Genomic DNA, 23,522 nt, shown 5'->3' on the forward strand with positions numbered 1-23,522 from the left:
TAGCTATCTGTATTACGGGGTGGGCCCCATAAATAATTCTGCGACCATAAAGTCTTTTATGGCACACACAACATCTTCCAATATGCTTCCAAAAGCCCTTGTTTCAGGCTGAGGCCTCATGTCATTGTTGCAGTAGTATGGACAGCAAAATCAAAATTATCCTGCTACAGATTACTTTCATTTTTCACTATCTTTCATGATCATAATGATCCTGTCATCCAGAGCAAACTATGCATAACCTAACTAACTGGATCAGGGAAAGCTTGTGGAAGAGCTGGTTACAACACAGCTACCATCTCCCTGCAGCTAGTCTACCACGTACCAGCACTTCTACTACACTTTGAACACAAAATTTGAGGCTTTTTCATCTCTAATGCCTTTGGGATTTAGGAGCTTTGCTTTCAACAAATCTTCCTGGCATGATATACACCTTTGTAACATTCAGATGAGACAACTCTCTGTCTTCCCCAAAACCATTCAAAGGGCTTGAAGGTGGACCATCCTTTTTGCTGATCAGTTCAAAAGCCATGGGAATGGTGTTTGCCTGCTCATTTCACTTTATCAGTTGACACTACTCCAAAAATAAGTAGTACTGGTTGGAAAAGAATTATTAGGGAAGAAGCAAGATCTCTTCCTATCTACAGAAGGTACATCTGTAACACAGTTATCTCTTATCAGATACCTCTGATAAAGAAAACATGGACCCTTTCTTTGATTTTCCTCTAAACCCCCTCCTTTAAAACCCCTCAAAATTATGATGGTAAAAAAGCAGGGCCAGTGTGTTCCTCTTATTCTATGTAATTTAAATGTGAGTTTGATCAGTTATTCACATTAATAACTTCAGGTTAAATCTACCAGCCTTGCCAGAAAGCTGAGACAGAGAAGCAGCAAAGGTACCAGTTGAACACTATTCCAAATGGGGAATTTCCCCCAGGACACAGGTTTCCCCTCATTTGAGATCTCCTCCATCCTTTAAGGGTGATTTTGCCTGTGGATTCTAGTAGCTTCCCTTCTCATTGTTTTGTTGTGCCAATGTGTTATGGGAATGTTTAATTTAATTCAGCAGTTCTTGTTTCCTGTTACAAATTTTCAGATTATTTCACTAGCATTATGTAGTAATTAACACATCACCTTCTGTGTGGAGAGCTGAAAAGATTACATTTTAACTGATAGGATCAATTCAGGAAGAGACTCTCTTTCTCTAAAAGTAGCTATTCTGAAAAAGTATACTGAAGTTACCAATAATTTAATAACCTGTGTGCTAATTTAATCTATTATTATTATTGTTGTTACTGTTCTTATTGATCACTGCAGTTGCTTTCTACTGATTTCTTTACTGTAGAAAACAACTACAGTTAGACAGTTTCTTTACTGTACTTAGGTGTCGTAATGACTCTTTCCTCTCTGAATAAAGCTCTTTGATCCCATAAAACTCAGTGTCTCTGCCTATGCTACCCCAAGCTGTCCCAGGACAGATGTAAGTGTACAGCACTGGACTTCCTGCCAGCTTTCCATCCTTAGGGATGCTCCGTGAGTAGCCTGGGGATGTCAGCAGGACCATGCCTGCCTGGGTGCACTAAGACCTTGCTCCTACTGTGCCAAAGTCTGCGCTTACAGGTTCAGAAATCAGAGAGCAGGCAGGGTTATTCTGGGTTCCCCTTAAATAACCCTGGGACCTCCAGGGTTGTTTAAGGATCCCCTTAAAGGCAGTAGAAACCTGAAGCCATTGATGTGCTCATTGGTTTCAGGCTTTAATCTTAGTCTTTCTCCTGCTGTAAAAGCTGGGGTGGTTTTCACACAGCTGTTCTGAAGGCAGAGGTCTGTACTCAGGCAGGATCTGCTGTGTGATCATTCCTCTCTGGAAATTTTGGCTTATTATAATCTATGGATTTCTTTCAGGCTCAGGGTCACTCCCACACCTCTTCTGTCACAGTCTGTTCCCCCCCATACGGCTTTGTGCATGACAAACAACGTCCCATTGTTTTGTGACTCCACTGTGTTTCAGTGATGCAGATTACAGGTTTTCCTCCAGTGCCTGGCAACCTGATTTTTGTTCTTAGGCCTCCTGTAATGGTGCATAGACATTTACAGGAATTTTATCTTTATCTACATACCAGTTTATTTAGCTCCTTTATTTGATACTATGATTTTATACAACCTTCCCCTAAGATCTTATCCATATCACATGCATTTTTGTTGTTGCATGAGTTTTAGAGAGTTACTTTTGTATTTCTCAATCTATATCTGTAACTGTAATAGCTTATATCCTTGGGAGTTACCAATTCTAAAAAGTGCCGTTATCTTTGAATCTCCAGCAGATGTCTTAATAGGACCTCAGTGCTTCTCCACACCAGTTTCTTCCCACTTCTGCTTTAAGTAAACACACATAATAATTGGTTTTCCAACCCAGTAATCTGGTTTCATTTTGGTTAGGCAAAAATCTACCCTTGCTATACAGGTGTTCTCTTTTAGAGGAGCCCAAATGTCTAACAGATATAGTAATGGTCTCTTTCTACCACTTTCCACCATAAAGTGGAGACCTTGTCATCTGCTGTCCTTGCCATCCTGTTTATGTGGTACTATGCAAAGAACTGTCAGAGAAAACTACCTGGAGACCTGCAGTCAGTATGTGATAATGTGAGCATAACTCCTGGATTTCTGCCTTTCTTTCTGACATTAATATCAACCTATACCTAAGAACATAGACACGCGCTCTGTCTACAATTATAGACATTCAATGAGATCCATGGCCTGCACAGCATAAGTCATGGAGGTATTGGTATTTCTGTGCAATTGAAATTACTACTGCAAAAACTCGTCTGTACCAGAACACGTTCTTGGAAAGTACTCTTGGAGAAGGAAGGAGTGTTTGCTTTCTTCTACCTGTCCTTTGTTGTGGGCTTGTTTCATGTGTATGTTTATGTCCTCCTTCATGATAAAAAAAAAAGGAGATCATTAGGATCAGCATATTGAAAACCCTCATTTTGCAAGCACTGTGTCATGCAGCACCTTTGTTGGCCTTTCAGTGACTTTTTACAAAGTCAAGGCTGCCATGCCATGTGGGAATAAATACCCAGAGCGTGAAGATTCAGCAGATTACCAGTAAATTTGACATATCAAGAAGAGATACAAACCAGTCATTTTTATACAAACCAGTCATTTTTACACAGAAGACTTTTTTAAAGCTTCTTTGACCCCAGGAGAATGTCAAGTCAGTTCAAATTTCTTAGACTTGTTTGGAAGAATTTCAATGCCCATATCAAGAGTTCAATACTTGCCGAAACTGGTTAAATTTGCAGCAGTTATTATAATCATTCTGTGGCATTAGATCATGCAACAACATTAGTATTGGATTAAGGTAACAAAATAACTGAGTTAGTTAGACAATAAATAAGCTAGGTGAAAAATGGTTCAAGCTTCCTAGATATCTTCTGTCATGATATAGAGTGAAGATACCATAATTCTGATGAAACACATGCCAAAACTGAATCTGCTCTGTGTACTTTAGTAGAAAAGAAGGGGGAACTTTACTTACATAAACTGACATTACTGTCAGCCTACGAAAGTATGACATTTATAAGTATTTGTTGACTAGAGAAAATAAAAAGTAAGAGGCATCATGCTCCAAGATAGCTCTGGAGAATAAATTGTTAGAAAAAAAGGTAAGAGTTGGGTTTTACTGCATTCTGAATATCAAAGCTTCTTGCATGTTGGGGGTTTGATGGGGTGCTTTCTGTGATTAGTATGCCATTAGAGAATATTAGAGATTTACATTAGCTAGAATCATGTAGAAAAGAAAGAGGTACTGAATGGAGGGGGATGAGACACATTGTTCAGCTGAAGAGAGGCCTAACCTTCCATTTTGTACTTGCGAAAGAGCCTTTTCAAATGTATGATCACGCAATAAATGCATGAATATATATTTGAACACTTGCACTTTCAATTACCTGTTTGCTGATGACCATAGCCCATGAAAACAGGCTGGTGACCAGAGCTGAATTGTGAGCACAAATGCCCAAATAGCTGAAAATCCTGGTGGAAGGATATTTTTGGTAAAAATGCAGAGTACAAAGCACAGCATTACAGCTCATTTCCTAGATCAAAAGGAGAAATGCAATAAAATTAACAAGACATATACACTTCTAGGTAAGTCCCTATAAAACCTAACTTAAAAACAATTAAATGTGTTTGGGAGACTGTGAAGCAAGTTCTCTTCAAGTAAGCCTATCACTAGCCTTCGCTATAGATAATGGCTTGATGTATATTTTTGAGTTAACAATAAAGGCAAATCTAAGGCTTCTAAGGGCTAAAATTTTGTGGTACTGCCCTGGTTCCTCCATGCATCACTAAGCAATGTGTAAGTATATTAGTCCATGAGGATTTATCCTTTCATGACTAATTTGATGCATATTGCAAATTTAGTAGTTTATACAGCAGGTTTGATCTAGAAACAAGATCATGAAACAAGACTCCTCTTTCTATCTCTTGGACCACAGAATATAGCCTGTATATAGCCTACAAAGCTGGTGCAGTTGCTAGGTTTATGTGGTGTTGCTGGACACTTAAGTTTCCCCACTGAAGACCTGGTGTGGCAGCAGCTGGGAGGTGTTCCAGGCTGTTATTCCCTGGTCTTTGCTTGTTTCACCTACCCTGTTGGGTTTCCAGCATCAGAGGTTCCTCTGGTGGAATTTACATTATCTAATTCTTAGATGTCAACATCTGAACTTGTTACCTCCAAGTCATATTCAGGGAAGAAAAATAGGTGTAGTTCTAGAGAACTTCATTTTAGACAAATATTTAAGGAAGAAATTGATCATGCCCTTGAAAAAATTCTTTCTTTCCATTGACTTTACAGATGGTTCAGATCACCAGCTCAGATACAGGCTTTGAGGATGCAGGTTTTTGGCAAGGTGCAACCCACTCAGTTTGGCTGGATGTATTTTCAATCACAAAACTATTTGCAACTCAATACTGAGTATCTGAACATAAGGGAAAACATAAGAAAATGATGTGCCATTTTTCAGTTTCTTCATTGCAGGTCATTCAAGTAGCCACTCTTTGGCAGCTATTTCACTTCACAGGATTGCTTGCAATGCTACTGTTAAATTAACCCCATCTGCTTCCTTTTCTTTTCATTGACCTTCTAGCAATTACCCTGTTCTCTTTCTTATACTTTATTTTAATGTCAGCAGTTTTATGCCTGAGCTCAATCATTTGAATGCTCGAATGACTTCACAGAAGACTGACAAAAATGTCACTTTAATATATTTATGTTAAAATTATAGTAGATAATTAACTTTAAAACACATTTGTATAAGTAAGATTTACTGACTCCATACATCCAAACCAAACATAATTAAAGTTATTCCATTCATTACCTACACTATGGTTTTACTTTCTGTGTTCTCTAAGGTATGCCATTGATTCTCATAAGATGATTTTTCAGCTTTTATTTCCAACGCAAGGTGACACAAAAAATGCTTTCAGTGTGAGGTAGTATTCGGTTCTTAAAGGTTCTCCTAAAGACACCCATGTCTTTAGGAAATACCCATTTTGGCTTTAAGATGCAGAGCTTAACACATAAACTGTCTTTGGGTGTGGAGAGAGAGATGGAAGAAGTACAGATGGAGGTTAAGAATGGCTGTATTTTTAATAAGATTCCTTTCTCTGTGCTGGGTATCAGGCACCCCCTCTGCCACTTCTGGCTGCTCGGAGGAATCGCAAACTTTTCATTGTCATAGGAACATCAGAGAATTACAGTGCAAAGAGCCTTAGCATTTATTTCAGTGTCTTTAAATAAATATCATGAAAAACATTAACAAGCACAATGTTCCCCATAATGAATCTAATATCCTTACATGCATTTGTTTGGTTGTTTTTTTTTCCGGTATTTGTTAGATGTAAATGGAATAACAGGGATCTTTAAACATTTCTGCATGGAGTTTGCTTGAAATAAAATACCCAAACAGAAACTGATATAGATAAACAAACAAAACAAAAACTCTAAAAAAAAACCTCTCATGGACCAATAATATATTGCACTAGTACTGGTTTTCACCTTCTCCTAAAGAGAGCACTAACTTAATTACAGATGTATTCTGGTATACTTCATATCATCCACTCATATAGTTTTTATATTATGTTTTCCCCCATTGAATTCTGTTTTGTATTCAGCAGGAGCTCTGTGGAAGAAAGGACTGATGAATCAGGACCAAAAAGTCCATTTCAGGATTTGGGAGATGGATAGAATCTTAGAATAGTTTGGGTTGAAATGACCTTACAATCATCTAGTTCTGACCCCCCTGCCATGGGCAGGGACACCTCACCCTAAACCATGTTGCCCAAGGCTCTCTCCAACCTGGCCTTGAACACTGCCAGGGATGGAGCATTTACCACTTCTTTGGGCAACCTTCACATTCTGCAGAGAATCCACAATTCATAAAATTAATTGGTATTTATCACTGGGAAGTCAGGACTGGCACAGCTTGGTGGGGAAAGAGGTTAATCAAGCCTCTTGTAACTTTGCCAGTACAGAAAGGACTTCAGTTTTAAGACACACCTGCCACCAGCTACCCTCTGCCATTTTCTTTTAAAAGATATCCATAATGAATGTATGGATATCACTGGTATCCATACATTCTGTCACCCAATAAATATTTCAATAAATAGAAATATGCATCCTTCCCTTAAAGATTTGAAAAATACATTATGAAAATGCACAGAAAGCTACACAATAGATGTTCTAGACTTTTGTAATAAAATATATTCCAGGAGAGATACTATATAACATAATTAGTTTTCTTTTGTGCTAGCTTTAGGGGTGTGTTAGCGAGAGCAATTGAGCTGAGATAGTAAAATTCTCAAAATCTTGTGTAACCACTTACAATTTTTTTCATTATGTTCATTTCTGCATTTTGGAACATTTAAAAGTTAAGGTTATGTACATTTTTATTTGTCCAAGTAAATGTACAGATTTTGTCTGCCAATAGCTGCTCATGCCTCTGTTGAGCAACTGGAAAGTTGGTTTTCTCATGTGAAGAAACAGTTAAGCATCTTAAAATATGTATCCTAATGTGGCAAAGACCACACTTAAAGCACTGCCCTTTTACATGGACACCAGGCAAAATATACTTTAAGTATTAAGAATAAAATAAGAAATCAGGAGTGAGATGCCAACTCATATCCCATATCTCATATTGTATCTCATATCGCATCTCATATCGTATCTCATAACCTCAATGAAAACAGCAAGCCTGTGTGGAGAATTAAAAAATCAGAAAAGATAACAAGAAAAAAAGGTTACCAGTAGGTATGCAGGGCAGGATGATCGCTGTTTGTGACTCTAAGTCTGAACTGATGCGTATTTGGAGTTTGTGTTTTTCAGGTCGCTCACAGGTATGTGAGTAGCTTGTCAGCCACTGTGATTAACAGAACTGGAGAGCTCGTTGCTTTGTGGCAAATAACAGCTCCCTCCAACAGGAGCAGTGACGGGGTGAAGGAGAGATGCCCCAGCCCTTGCTGGACCTCAGGACCCAGCACTGCGGTCGGGTGGCCTGCACACTCAACATCTGCCCTCCCTTCTCCTAAATCTGCCTCTGGGGTACACCTGGACAAAGCAGGCCATTGCGCAGAAAGGATTAACTGCAGACAGCTGTTCAGAGAATTTCCAAATCTTTGATTTACTGTGATCAATTGCATGATTAGCCTGGATGTTGTTGAGAGTGGTGATTATCTAATGGGGGCACTGCGATCTCTGTTACAAAGAAACTCTGCTGGGGAGGAGAAATTCGCATGAGACATCAATATGCATTTATACAAAATACCTCAGGGCATCTTTTCAAACAACAGGCTATAAGTTAATAGGGCTTTTTCTCTGTTAAACCAGTGGAAGGAAACATGCTTGCGTTAAATCTATGTCAGAAAGTGAATCTTGGTGTTAGTGGTTTTCTTTCAGCTAATGCATTTAGCCACACTAAGGTATGAACTTAATCGCTAAGCTATTCAGGAGGTATCAAGCACAGACATTAAATAGGATTATGCAACAGCCGTCTGCTCTTTCTAATTAAAATGTGGAAATCAGCCAGTATCAAATTATTTTGTTTAGACAGTTTATGGCTGGCTTAGGTAGTTCAGCATGTATTGCAGTGTTTTCACTGTTTAGTAAGACTTCTACAATTTCACAATGAATAACTTCTGTCATTCTAATACAGAGACTTTAAGTACAGCCAGTGTAATTTTGTACAAAAATAAACATCAAGGTTTCTTACTGAATCAGGATTTTAATAAATAATTGACATTTTATTTACGTATTTTGGAAAATACATATACGCTGTAATATCTATATATAATCTATAAATGAGGTTCACCAGCAGCTTCAGCTGCCAATTTCTTCTATATTTCAACTAAATTATGGGTGATCAGTTCTTTTAGAGGATTCTTGTTTAGTTTAAAAAAGATGTATTTGAGCTATGTTTTTGCCTTTAGATGTACTTGCATCAGTCCTATAGGTTTTGCTTTCTAACAGTCCCTTCTTCCAACAAAATACGCTTTTGCAAGACTGAGTTGTAGTAATGAGCTGTACCAATGTGCTTTGTTTGTGTCCAGAGGGCCAAAAAAACTTTCATTCAAACCTGTAGCCTCTTTCCTGTGACCCACCAGCTTGCCAAAGCTTGTGTGATTCTGCTTGTGTGGCCCACGCTAGCCAAAGGTTGGGCGCCACGTTATTACTTGCCTGAGCTCAGTATGTGCCATCTCTCAGAGACTTGTCAGATAAGTGAAATCCCAAAAGAACCCTGGTGTGAAAAACACATGTGACTGTATGTAAGGTTATGATGACTACTATAGTGACTTCAGTGGCCAGTGTAGGAGATCTGACAGATCTGTTCTTCTCACGGTCATTTTGTTGGGCCCTAAATTCCTTGTTTCTCTGAAGAAACCATCCAGTGGAATTAGTTTTCTTTCAAGCCTACCACCCTTTGTCCACCTCAGCATTCAACCAAGATAAGTATTGTGTATTTATTAGATGCATCACTGAAAAAAATCATCAGGAGCACAACTTTAAAAAAATTACATTTACATTGTCGCTGTTATGTTTTAGAATCGATGCCTGCTACAGATTAAGACTACTCCTGCCGCTGGTAGACTTTGTCTGCCCTACCATCCATAGATGCTTTTGCCTCCTCCTCACATCTGGACAGTTAACATTAGCAACCCAAGAATTAAATACTTTTTAAATGAAATTGTGGATGTCACTGCACAGTTCTGTGGTAGAGTCAATTCAGTGACAAATCTGCAACCCCTACAAAGGACTAAAAGGAAGCTGGAGTTCTTTAAACTTAGAAGAAAAGATGGTTTGAATAACGCTTCTAACAAAACAAGCTGGGTTTTAAGCAACATAGATTCAGTAGAGAGTCTTAAAATCAATGAGCAGAAAGCTTTAATAACTTCCCCAACCACTGTTTTCCTCCTTGCATGAAAATGACTCATTAAAAGGACACATCAAATTGCTCTCCATGTCTGTGAAAGCGAACACCGACACAATTGGAGAATTTGCTAAACTGTTACATTGAATGGGATGTATAACAAGAGGGCTACGAAGCTGCTGCATTAACATGTGGGAGATGTTAAGAGAAAAATACAAATGTCGATGTAAGAATGGGGAGGAAATTTGAATTTGCAATTATGCTTTAGATCTTTTCAAACAAATGTTGCAGTTTGTAAAATGAAAAGAAGTCTAGGTTGTAGTTTGTGCTCCCAATTTTCAATATAATTCTAATGTAGGTATACAGACTGTTGAGTTTCATACTTTAGGTTTGTTTTGGGTTTGTTGTAGTGTTTTTGCCCTCTGTCCTATGCAGAGCACTCATGACATTCATCTATCTCGGCTGTTGTGGGAAATAGAACCACATTTTTAGGCCCTCATATAGTGAGGCTTGATGTTTACATTCAGTGATTATAGACTGTTAAATGCAGTGAATTCATAGCAAAGTTCTTTAAATAGAGCATCTTATTAATCGCAGAAAATAACTTCTACCCATCCCTCTGAGGGCAAATCCCTAACAGGGCCAAGAGTGAGAAAACTGGCCTGTAAAAAGGGGGGGGGGGGGGGGGAATCTGCCTTTCTCTCACAAAATCACAAAGTCCCAGAATCACAGTGAGAGGTTTTTTTGGCTGGAAAGGGAAGTCCCACCGTGCTTGAGTGGGATCATGACAAGCACATCCAGGAATGCCATTACTTGATAGTCCAATGCTACCAGAGAATGCACATCAGACTGGTGCTTCTCTGTCCTTGAAAAAACTGTTGTCTAAATCATCTAGCAGTGGATAAGGCTGAAGTTTCACTTTCTTAAGCCCAAAATGTGTTTCTCCTTCAAGTATGCAGAATTCACATAAATACAGCACTATTTCTTTGAGAGAATCACAGAATACTCACATCACTCCACAAACTTACAGAATGAGCATCTCTAATGCCCACTTCACAGACTGCAGGAGACTTCTCCAGTCCTCCCTGCCACCTACCCTCTGGGCAAGTTTTGTTTCAGGCTTTTGGTCAGGGAAAGGTGGGTGAGCTCCTGAGGACCTGAAAAGAGCAGGAATCAATAGGAAGTCCTGCAAGGGTCTGTTCCCTTGAGAGCACTGAATGGGTGTATTTATGGTCATTATTTCACACTCCATTAGAAAGGTGTAAACCTTGTGAAACTCTGCAGTTATTCCTTATTAATATGTCTAGCTGAAAGCAGCAGTCGAATCAATGTTTTAGCAGAAAAGGCTGTTTACTCTGATAATGAAGGAGAGTTGAACAGTTAGCCTATCGATAAAACCTGTGTCAGTCAATTCAGTAGATCTCATTTTCATAAGGAATTCAGCTGGAAGATTCTGCATGCTTTTCTGTTTCAGAAGAGAATCTAGTATTTTTAATCTGTATTAAAAAAAAAAAAAGAAAGAAACAAAACCAGAAACAAAACCAAAACACACCCACAGTACTGTTTAAAATAAATATTTCATTAATTTGACCTGTCTGTGATAACATTTTTCATGACACAATAATACCAGTGAATTTTACTACTTGCCGAGGGAGGCATGTTGCTATCAGAATGCATCCTGAATGTGTTCAGCTAGTTCAGCTCAAAGGAAACAATGGAGCTTATAGACATGGTAGGCTACCATTCAAATTGGCAACGTTCCCGTTACAAATATTCCTTCCTTTGAATATCTCTTGCCATCCAAGTCCTACATGATGCATATAATTTAAGCATTCTCCTTATGAATCACAAATGAAGAGCAGTGTCTACAAGAGAATTTCAGGGGAGGTGTGGGTCGGATCCTGTGTTAAATGGAGCGAGCATCTCCAGAGGAGGCAGTGGGAGTAGAGGTCCTGATCCAGAGGTTCTTGGTAGGAATATGACACCCAAAGGCTTTGGATCTATCGCAGAGAGTGCACAGCACCTCTCCAGGGGTGTTCAGTTGCTAGCAGGATAAAGCCTCAGCTAAGTGTATATAAAACTAGCAGCCTTTATGCTTTTTTTGACATTAAAGGGTAGTCCTGCAGAGCTTCACAAGCTGAGCTTTGTCTGATTAAAGAGCATGTGGACCCTAAATTACTGAAAATAAAATGCATATTGTTCTATATAGCTACTATATGTTTCTACAGTTTGTATATGAGAAAGTATGATTAAAAGTCGATAAGAGACTGTTTATAAATTTTGATTGCTTCATAATTTTAACTCTGAGCAACATTTTTATCATAATTATAGGCTTTCTTAAAGCATTTATGCAGATTGTTTTATTCAAAAGGGTTTATATTCCATATAAACTCCACTCTTTTATCTCTCCATAAAATCAGTGTGTGAATTCCCAGCAACCACAACTCCACTAGACAGTCATCACATTAGTAACAGAGATATTTTCACACAAGGCAGCATTCCTCAGATACTCTGAACATTAATTCCTGCTTCCCCATCCCAGAGTGTGTCACGGTGTTAGATATTAATAACAACCCTTAACACATTTGTTACTATTTTATCTCTCCTTAAAAGTATTAGCAAATATATACTCGTAATTCCTCTGTGAAGTTTCTATGTGTTATGGTAGCCAGTGTATCTATGGTTCAGTGGAGGCTCAGGAGATTAAGCCAGTTACCTCACAACTTCATCTCCGGGAGGTTTAAATCCAGGAATTCAAATGGAGACCTTCTGTTCATTGCAGTGGGAATCTTGTGTCTTAATATCCTGGATCCCTACAAATGTTGAAGTATAAAGGACTTACCCAAGGACCTCGGGCTGTTTCTTAATCGTTGTTAACATTCAGTTGATGGCACTGTTTCAGTGAGTGTGAACTGCTTTTGTGGTCTGCAGCAGAGAGTAAGTCCATTGCTCTCAGTTCAGATTGGCTCATGACCATATTGCCTGCGAGCAGAAGGCTCACAAAGGATAGGAAATGTCCATCCCAGGCAAAAGCCAAGAATTTCTGGAGTGAGGACAATCAAGGGTGTCAGGATGATTGGTTGAAGCTTGAGGCAACAATTGGAGAGCATAGATGGATCTAATGTAACAGAAAAGGGATTTAAACCAGTGGCAGTCCTGGTAGTGTAACTGAGGAGCCCAGCAAAAGTGAATCGTCTTCACTGGAAGAGGAACTGAAAGGTTTGGGTAGCTTCATAGCAGTCACTGTCTCAGCAAACCATGGCTCATTATGGTCTTCTCCTCCCAATGACCTGAGAAGGCACTTCTCTAGCACTGGAACATCTCATTAAATACAACTAAATATACACCTTCTATTTGCATATACAGCTAGGGCATCAAATGGACAATGTGCTATCACCTCCCTCAGGAAGTACAAATATGTAATGTTAAATATATACGAAATATGTGCAAACAATTTTGCCATCACAGTAAAAAGTTAGAGCTTCTGGTACATGGACTTGGATGCTCAGAAAGAAACTGACTTCTTAAAGTTATAATATGTTCTGGAGGGCTCATGGCAGTGATGACAGAGTATCTAAAACTAATCTAAAAGCTTCATTCATCAATATGTCTTTGAGGAGCCACAAGACCTGATGATAAGCCACGCTCCATTTTACAGCACTACCTTCAACTTTCATGGTTTCATCAAATGACTGGATCACACTGCAGAGGGATGACCTGATCCCTACTCACAAGCCACTTGAAAAATTGATATGCATCTCATTCTTGGAATAAAAATTCTGCACTTGAACAGTGTGGTTCAGACTTCAGTCCCTATTGAAAGGGGAGGCAAATTTAAGACCTAAAAAAAAAAAAACAACAAACCCACTAAGAAAACAATTTGATTACTATCTGCTGCTCTAAATGTAAAGAGAATTAACACAAATAATGTAAATACTGAGTTTTGTGCAGCAATGCAATTAGGTTCCACCTGTTGATTTTTATTGCTTTATAGCTTATATACAGGTCTTGTAGCTTCCCTCTGATTTCATTCCAGTGTAGATCAGGCGTAATTCCACCATAGTCAGGGGAATCACCCCATGGAAGACACGATTTTATTAATCTTTGTGTTTCCTATCTACAGCAGAAATCCTATTTAATCCTCAAATAGTAAAATCATAGTCATCTGTATTTCTATTTCCCATGTTATTTTAGTAATTTTCCAGCTCTGTCATTTGAACTTGTGCTGTAATATTTGCACCCTAAAAATATACTAATATTAATGGTTGAAATATGGAAATAAATACAAGTTGAGAGCCTGGATTTCTGATGACACTGCAATTAGAGAGAGTGCTCATCTGCATTTCAGAACAATTTTAGTGCAGTCAGGTTGTCATTGGTCTTAATTTCAAGATTTGATAAAACTGCTACATTTGAGAAAAAATGTATTTATCTATGTCAATTAGGTTTTGACTTCTGAGGTTTGGAACCATTTCATGGCAGAATGCTGAAAAGGGGGCAGCTTTGTATATGTTGGAAAGTAATAAAATACTCATACAAGTATACTGGTAAAAAAGCAATCACATTAGAGATAACAGAACGTCCAGTTTTAGGTGGCAAGAGGAGGTTTTTAGTATCTATCAAGAAGATCAATAAGTACTTTTTCCAGATTTCTTGTTTGGTTTCTTGTTTGCAAACAAGGGTCATGGTTTTACCATAGTATTTCTTTGCATGCAGATAGGCTATATAACAGCTACAGGCGTTTTTCTGCATGAGAGAATTTAAAAAAGACTGTCCACAGCTCCACTCTAGAGCCGGGGACCAGCTTCAAAGCCAGCCCTGAGTATTTTCGCAAACTGCTGCACACCAAAAGTTGCAGCTAAAATTTACTGACTTAGAACAACTCAGAGGCAATTGTTCCAGAATAAAACCTCATTTCTTCATTTGACCCGATGCCAGGCTGTAGTTGGTGTTATCAGGGTGTAGAAGAAAGCTTACCTCAGGACTGAGATTTGGTGACCTGAGAAGTTTTCAATTCCCTCAGCCTGGAGTGCTCTAGGCACCACTGGAAGAAGTATATGTCTATATAGATATGCCTATATATGTGTGTGTATATATATGTCTGTATGTCTAGAAATAGATTAGATTAGATAAAGATAGATATAGATGATATAACTATAGCTATAGATTAGATATAGATACAGATATATAGACAGGTACACATACAGATGTAGATATAGATTATATAGCTATATATATAGATTATATAGATAGAGATAGAAATAGATATATTTTATTAATATTGCTTTTAATCTGGGATTTCTGAGGCGGCAACTTTCAGGTCAGTCCCAGAAGCAGTGTGTGTGCTGTGCTGCCCCAGGAACCCTGGAAAAGGCTGGGGGCGGCTCCGAATCCGCGTTCCGGGTCCACTTCCCCCGCCTCTCAAATCCCCCGGGAGGGGGGGACCTCCCCATTGCATCGGGCAAGGGAATGCGGGCAGTCCCTTCTCCCCCTCTTTTCTGAACACCTGAGGCAGCGTTAGGGAGCATTCATCTTCGTTCTGTGAAATTAAGAGTTGAAAGCCCCTCAAAACAGCAATCGAACAAAAACCCGAAAAGAGGAAAAGGCTGTAATCACGCAGAAGAGCTCTGGGGCCCTGGGAGGGGAGCGAGGGGCGAGTTCGGGTCAAATGGGACTCCAAGACAGCAGACAGCAGTAGCTGCATAGGATCAATAATCCTCCCGTGTGTATTCCTCTACTCATTTAACATCAGCTAGGACCGTGCAAATACTGCAACAGAGTCCTAGACGAGGAAATCAGTTGGGCATGTGGCTAAACCGTGGTTAATTATTAATATGAACAATTCTTGTAAATTAAATGTTTCATTTAATCCCCTCATGTCGGCTTGTTTTGGAAGCTTCCAAAACAATAATGTGGGTGCAGACTTATTCTAGGGAATTTGATATCATCCATATAATATCATTCATACAATGAATTATCATCTTTTCTCTTCTTGCTTCGTTCTAGCCAGCTGAGCCAATGAACAATTTTTGGTATAAATATTTATGACATTTTTTTAAATGTTTGAAGGAAATTTGTCAGGGGGGTCCCTCAAAGCACAGAGGGAAATCACATCTCGGTGATGATGTGGGTCTTGGAAATGCAAGTTCAGAAAGAAAAGCAGCTTGTATTCTGAATAGTAACTTGGGGAGAAATTAACCGTGACTAATATTTTTTTTCCTTCTGCGGCTCCTAATCTCGGTCTTGCCATGTCCTAGGCGGTCCCTGCCGCTCTTCACAGCAGGTCTGAACGCGATCCTTCACTCACCCTACAGGGGCTGTGTTTGTGCCTCTGTCTGATTCCTACAATTGTGGTCTTTCCTTTCCCTGCTGCCTTCTCCTCCAACAAACCCCTCAGGTCCCACTGTAGAAAACAGTCCCTGAAACCTCGGACTCTTCCCTTTCCTTCCCTCTTCCCTTTCTTCTTCTCTTTTCTTTTCTCTTCTCTTCCCCTCTCTTCCCCTTCCCTTCCTTTCCCTTTCCTTCCCTTTTCCCTTTTCCCTTCCACTCCCTTTTCCCTTCCCTTCCATTCCCTTTTCCCTTCCCATCCATTCCCTTTTCCCTTTTCTCTTCAATTCCTTGCCCCTTCCTTCCTTCCTTCCTTCCTTCCTTCCTTCCTTCCTTCCTTCCTTCCTTCCTTCCTTCCTTCCTTCCTTCCTTCCTTCCTTCCTTCCTTCCTTCCTTCCTTCCTTCCTTCCTTCCTTCCTTCCTTCCTTCCTTCCTTCCTTCCTTCCTTCCTTCCTCCCTCCCTCCCTCCCTCCCTCCCTCCCTTCCTCCCTTCCTTCCTTCCTTCCTTCCTTCTTCCTTCCCTCTTCCTCCCTCCCTCTCTTCCTCTCTCCTCTCCTCTCCTCTCCTCCCCTCTCCTTCTTTTTCCTTCCTTCCTGCACTTCAGATTCGGAAGAGCCGCTGCAAGCTGAGGAAATGAAGAGTCCTGGGTTTTCCAGTATATACGGCAATCAGCCCCTTTGAATGAGCCGTCATATTTGTCTTTAATTCCGACTTTCCCAAGCACTATTCTCATATTCCTCTGGTTGAAATGTAGGAAGGTCTAGCATAATTTGGAGGTCAGAACTCTAAATAAGCCTGCTTTAAATAACAAGCCCACACGGGAGATTGTCAGTATCTCTATTTTGTATACCGTTTACACACTGGCACCGCTTTTTAAAACCCTATATGTGGGTTAAAACTCAATTTTACAACCCCCATTTATATGAGATGTAGGTTTGACATCTGTTTGCCAGAGTGTTTTGCACTTAGCCTAACACCCACTATTAAATGACAAAATTGTGGCAGGCTGTCAAAGCCAGCTGACTGACAGCTGCTCTACTTTACAAAAAAGCCCCATTCAAATATTTGCAGGGTTGAAGCTTTCTGTAACGCTGCCGCCATTCTCCCCGTTATTTAGCATGTAAAATATAAGTCAAAGTTTTAAAGCTGCTTTCCGCAATGTTGCCGGTTTTCCATATAAAAAGAGCGAGCGGCGGCTGCTGGCGGGGAGTCAGCGCCGATCGCATCGGGTGGGCATCGCCCCGGGTCCCCGCGTTCCTCCTCTCTGCACACCCCAGATAACACCGGCGGTTAGCAGCGCTTCTTAATATTGCAGCTAATTAAAGACGGCGTGTTATTGAAGTGAGAACAAAAATCCACTTAGAAAGGAACGGAAGAAAAAGAAGGAGCGGGTGGGGGTTGTAAAATGTTCCGGGGCAGGCAGAGGAGCGCTCCAGATCCTGGGGAAAGGGCTCCGGGTTGGGGGGGACACCAAAGGCACCCTGCGGCCGTTCCCCGTCCTGCCCCCACCTCCGGGTCCTGCCGGTAGCCGCCAGCTCAAGGCAGCTCTGGAAAGGGGTGCAAGGGACCGATGGAGCGGGTAGCCCTATGCCTTGGTTGAGGTCGATCCCGCTTCTAGCCCCGCTAATGAGGATGTGACATTTAACTCAGGTGGTTACGACGCGCCCGTCCGTTCACCCGTTTCCCCTCACGGAGCAATACGAGTCTGTGAACGGCAACGGTAGTTTAAACTTAAAAGCTAACTGATTTTTTATTCTGACGTCTCTAATGATTGTATGCGACTAAACAGCGCGAAATAGCTGGCGAGGTAACCCCTCCATGCTAAAGAAGTCTTTGCAGCTATTGCCGGGGTCTGTTGGAACCTCGGGAGCTTTCCGCAGCCCCTCCCAGGCAAGCGGGGCTTTAGCTGTCAAACGAATCGGAGGTTAATGTTGGGGGATGTTATTAATTTATTTCTGGAATGAAGGCTAGGTCCACCCCCCCCACCCCCCCACCCCCCAATAACAGAACACACTCCGGCGGTGGGAAGGCTACTGCGGCCGGTCCCTGCGCAGGGCGAGGGCTGTCACCGTGCCGGTACCGCTGGCTCCAGCAGCGGGCAGCTCCCCCCCCTTTAACCCCTTCTGCCCTCCCGATCTTTCCTCATCCTTCCCCCCCCTACCGCACACCTCCCTCCTCCCACACACACGGGCACACGCACCCTCCCACAGCCGGAGCAGAGCAGAAAGCGGGTTGTTCTCAGCTTTACCTGGGAATCTTTAGCTGATTTGTGTCCGTTTTAACAACCTCTATCGACTGTCTTTTTCCTAGAGCGGTTGTCATGTTGATAGAAGGGGACTGGAAAAGAGTATTAAAGGCCGGGGGGCGGAGGGAGGATGCGGGAGGAAAACTAAAGGCGCTGTCTAGGAAAGGGGAGGTCATCGCGATTAGTGGTACGGGGCGGAGAAGGTGCGGACCCTCCGCAGCGATCCCGGGAGGAGGCGGACTAGAGTAGAGAGGGGCTAACATCCATCCCGGGAAAAGCGGGGGGAGGCAGGGATGAAAGGGGAGGGGGGCCGAGAGGGCGGAGAGGGTTGTTTGAGCATCCCCGGGAAATCCGAGTTTATTGTCAACAAAGGAGGGTCTGGCAGGGCTCGGAGCCTCCGCTGTCCCGAGCTGCCGGGAACTGGCAGGGCACGGGGCGGTGGGGGGGGGAGGTGGGGCCGGGATAGGGGTCCTGGAGCGGTCGGGGAGGCCACGGTGATGGGCGGTAGGAGGCGGGGGGAGCCCAGGTGCGAGAAGCAGCACCTGGGGTGACTCTTCCTTTCCCGGCAGCATGTCTCCCGGAAAAAGGGGCAGGGGAGAGTGGCCCAGCAGGAGCGGCGAGGGAGAAAGGCGAGGTTAGAGGAGAAAGTGCGTGCGAGAGAGGGAAAGGGGAAGAGACAGAGGAGGAAGGCTCCGGCTCCACCTCCCCGCTCGGCGCTCCAGCTGCTCTCAAACCAACTGCTCAATTCTATTCACTGCCGCAACGGAACAAAAAAGTGGCTATTTATTAGAATACTTGTTTGGTATTGTTCGGTGCCACACAAAAGGCGTTTCATTATGTTGGGGTGGGGAGAAAAAGCCCTCTCCTTTTTTTTTTTCCTTTTTTTTTTCCCTTTTCTCTCCAGACCGAAACAATAACTTGAAATTGTCTTTAAAGTCTTTTCTTATCAATAATAAATTTTATTTTCTTCTCTCTCTCCCGCTCTCCCTCTCTCCCCCTCTCCCGTGCAGGATGTGTGCGTGTATGTGTGTATGTGTGTGAGAGGGGGAGAGAGAGGGAGTGAGTGAGCGAGAGAGCGCGGCTGGTGAGTGTGCGTGTGTCGCTGGGCACTCGTGGCTTGGGCACAGCCGCCTGGAAGCTGTGGCTGGGCGAGGGGCGAGCAGGAGAGGCCGGGCTCGGTCGGAGGAAGGTGTGAGCTAGGCTAGAGCCGAGGGAGAAAAAAACCAAAACCAAAACAAAAATATATTAGTAATAAGGCTGCCCCTTGAGCTGACATGTTGGGAGGAGGCTGGAGCTGGAAGATCAACTGTAAGTGTGCCTCTAACTTTTGAGGGGGTCTTCGCCCTGTCTTGGGAAGGGAGGAGGGGAAGCCGGCGAGGGGAGGGCTTCCGAGTTACTTTTGCTGGGAGGGAAGAGCCGTTTGCAATCACTGGGTTATCGGCTGTGACACGGATGGGGGGGGGGGGGGGGGGTGAGGGGGGAGAAATTCAGAGGGTGACAGTGTTTTGGGCTGCCTCCCTCCGCCTTCCCGGGAAAGACGCCTCTCTGGGTTTTGAATCGCGGGGCTGGAGTCTGCGGAGCTGCGGCTGGGCCGGGACCTAAGGCTGGAGCCGGGGTGGGAGGGCGGCTGGGGACACCCCGGCCCCTGTGCTGCCTCCCGAGCTCTTAGCGCTAGCTCCGGTTCCATGGTCAGGCATTAACATGTCGGTGCGCGTGTGCCATTTAGTGAAAGGTGTCTTGGTCAAAGAATCAATTTCGGTGTGACTGACCGGCGGGCTTGGCTGTGTCAATACTGCCAAAAAAGGGGGGAAATCAATGGGCAGAGCAGTCCTCAGCAATTATAACTAATGCCTGCTTAATCTCTGCCCCTCGGAGAGAGCATTCAAACGGGCTCTTAGCATTGCTAACGCGGCCGGTTTGAGCCCGGCTCCATCTTCCCCGGGAATGGGGAATCCCCGGAGCTGGTCCCCTGTGAAGGTGACAGCTGTTGGAACCCTTCGGTACGGAGGCTCTGCCCAGCCTCGCCTAGTAAAGTCCAGACAGAAAGAAACTCACGGGGATTAGGGCGACCTGGGCCCGTCCAACCCGGGGTCTTACTCTCCCTCCCCAGCTCCAAGGTGGCTGTACAAATTCTCCTATTGCCATAAAGTATTGGGATGCTTAAAACATGAAATGGATTTTTCCCTCTCTTATTTGCCGGTGGTGTTTGGGGTCGATCAACAGGCAATGGAGCAAGGCTGCGCGTCTATCGATCAGGGAGGGGACGGGTTTTGGCTGAATCTCTTTTCAGAAACAGGTGTTTAAACATGATAGCGTCTCCAGTCAATTAACCCATTAAAACCCCGTTTTGTCGCATTGATTCCCGCAGGCTGCCATAAAAGGTTGTTATTTGAAAAGCTCTTTGTTGAGTAGGGGTGTGGATGGATGGATGGATGGATGGATGGATGGATGGATGGATGGATGAAGGGGAGAAGGGGTGCAAATTGTCTCCAAATGTACAGTATCGAGCTGGTGGTAAGATGGCAACCTACCGTTTGGTAGAGCCCCGGCCGCCCGGGCTCGGCCCAGCGGAGGGGCTGAGCAGCCGCTGCGGGCCCGAGAGGCTGCGCCCCTCCCCCCTCCCCGACCACCCGCCTGCCCAGCCTCTGCGGCTAAAGCTGATGCATCCCCCTCCGGCAAGGGGGAGCCGGTGGCAGGGGGGGCAGGAAGACCCCCCCGGACGGGGAGGAGGGGTCGCGTCTGGCTGAGGGGGACACTACAGCCCGCACCGACTGTGGGCCAGAGGGTGCAGCTGACAGTACCCCTATAAAGTTGCGAGCGCTGTTGTTCCTTAAATAGGACAGTCTGTGAACAGCATCCCCCCCCCCCCCCCGCCCCCAAAACCCTCTAGCACCTTTTTCAGGTTTACCAGCAATAGCGCTATGAAAGATCTATTTGCTACAGGCGCCAGTAGCCAGGTTGTTACCCGGTGAGTGCCAGGAATATGTGTACAGGGAAGATGAAGGATCTGTAAGTGATCTGGTGGAATAAAAGCCCAAACATATATGTGAAAATCATTCATTTTCCAGAAGGCAAACAACCACTGGATCCTGGCTCCGGTATGGCCAGTTGGTGGGAAGGAACCCGTGTTTTCCTCCTCCCTTGCCTGGGGTTCGTTATCGCCCTTCCCGTGGCCAGAAAGCTGCACTGGATGGAGCAAGAGGATCATGTATTTCCTCCGGGTACCTTTAATTTTCAGACTAGTGGTCTGAGGTTATGCAGATGTTTCCAGTTTTACCCTTGTTTGCTGTTTGCTGAAGTAAGCGCTGGATGTGACTGAAAAGGTTTGAAATCGTGTCAAAGTGATGTTTTAATCTCATTGAAAAGTGTATTAAAGGAGAAGATGTAATTTGTGGGAATGTTTCAATGAAAGGAGAGATTGGAGTGGATGATACTTTCACTCTCCTGTGAACCCCATGTCATGTTTATATTGAAGCCTGTGTAGCTAATCTAATTTGCAATAACAGGATGGCCTGCAAGACAGAAGCTCCTGTATGATTTAATTTCTTTCTTTCCTCCTTTATTTTTTACACAAATTCATTCTGACTTGCCCTCAATGATGCTTTTGCAATGTGGGAATAACTGACGGGGATGCAAACCAGAAAGATCCCCTTATTTCCTAAACCCCTCTTCTCCAAGCGATGCGGCACAACCATCATCAGCCAGGTCGCCCTCCTGTAAATGGGATGCCGCACTTGGGCTTGGCGAAGCTCTTTTTTCGTGACTGACATTTCGACAGCGCAATTTTAAAGATTAACTTCGTAATAACTCTCATGTCCTACGGCTTCGACGAGCTGTCCGTCCCCGCAGCTCTTGTTTTTCTTTTTCCCTTTAGAAGTTTAGCCTTACAAAACTATACTTTCAAAATATTTTCCTTATGGTAGAAAGTAAATTGCTGGGTAGATGTTTTTAGTCTACAGGGACTCTCGATCATCCCTTTAAATGGAATACCCTAAACCCTAGAAAACAAGACACTGCAAGCCCTCATCTCCCGCGAGATATTTTGCCGTCTGATTAGCCCGTATTCCCGGAGTGTGCCTTAGTGATAATAATAATAATAATAAAAAATAAAAAATGTGAAAAGACTCGAAAATTACAACTTTCCTGTATGTAAAAAGGTGTATTCAGCCTCTTAATTATAGGGGATTGTGTCATTGGTATGTTATCAATGACCCGTTTAATTTTACTGTAATTACTGACAAAATAAGACAACGACAGATCACAATACAGGATTTTCCTCTTTCCGAATGATATTGTGCGGAGATTTGAGCTAATGCGTAACACAAACAAACACTTTAGAAGATGCTCCTGCAGGCAGAACTTCGTTAAGACCCGATTCTGCTTTCTTTACCGACTCCTAATTCCCACCGGGAGAAGAATCGTGCCCCTTCCAAGGTGAGGGGGCACTCGGTGCATCCTGCAAGGATGAGGAGGTGGGTAAGGAAGGGACCCGCTGCCGCGTCAGGGCAGCCGCCGACTGCCGCAGAGATCAAACGTGCGGGAGATCGATGCTACTTCTTTTAGGCGCAACAAAAATATGAAGTTCATTTTCCAAGCCGGTAAAAACTAGAAAGGAAGGAGCGAAAACAAAAAGGTCTGGGATAGACAAATTCTTCGGAAAGGGGAGATATGTCGATACTGGGGAGGGGGAATGGTGATGCCGAATTCCTTCAGAAAAAATGGCTCCAGCAGTCCTTGTATCAGGCACAATAAATAAATAAATGGAAGTGTTCTGAGCACACACCTGGGCTCCGTGTCGCTTCCGCTGCCTGTGAGGCCAGCGGCTCCTGACCGCAGAGCCCTGGCCGGCCTCAGGAGAGGAAGGCACCTGCCTGCTCCCCTTAGGACTTCAGAAACCTTCTGGCTCCGTCTCATAGTCACCCTCAGTTCCCTCCGTGCTCCCCGCTTTTACCCTGGGGCACCCCACCGAGTGTTCCCTGCCTGTTCACAGCGCGACGGTGGGAGACCCTGTCAGTTGTGGGGAGGGGAGAGATACACGGCAAACAGCCTGGGATCCGAGACTCCCGTGCCCGCCTCGAACTGCTCCGGAGAGCCGCAGCGAGATCCCGCAGCGGGGTTGCCGCTCGGGTCCCTCTGGTGTTGCTGCAGCCCGGGCTGGCCGGGCGCTGCGGCAGGACAGCCTTTCTCCTCCTCAGGCTTCCCGTTGGTTGGCACGGCTCTCCTGGGCGAAGGGGGGAGACATTTCTCGTCAGGGGATTTTAGCCCTTTTCTTTCCCCCTCTTTCCTTTTACCCCCCTTCCCTTTCATTCATAAACCTGGTGGCTATAAACGCAGCTTGAATATTGACGTCTCTTCCCCCAACTGCTCCTCCGTTAACCCAATTACAGAATTCATCAAGAACTGTGTTGAATTATCTCTTTCCATACAGTATCAGCATTAGCCTAATTAAAAGCTATAATGTCTGATATAATGATTAAATCGTTAGCTCTGCTGTAGGGAAGCAATATTTTGTTTTCCCTTCAATTAGA

The sequence above is a fragment of the Pezoporus occidentalis genome, unplaced genomic scaffold, assembly GCF_034315485.1.
Source record: "Pezoporus occidentalis ecotype Australia unplaced genomic scaffold, CSIRO_AGI_Poc_V1 ctg105, whole genome shotgun sequence".
Taxonomy (NCBI): domain Eukaryota; kingdom Metazoa; phylum Chordata; class Aves; order Psittaciformes; family Psittacidae; genus Pezoporus; species Pezoporus occidentalis.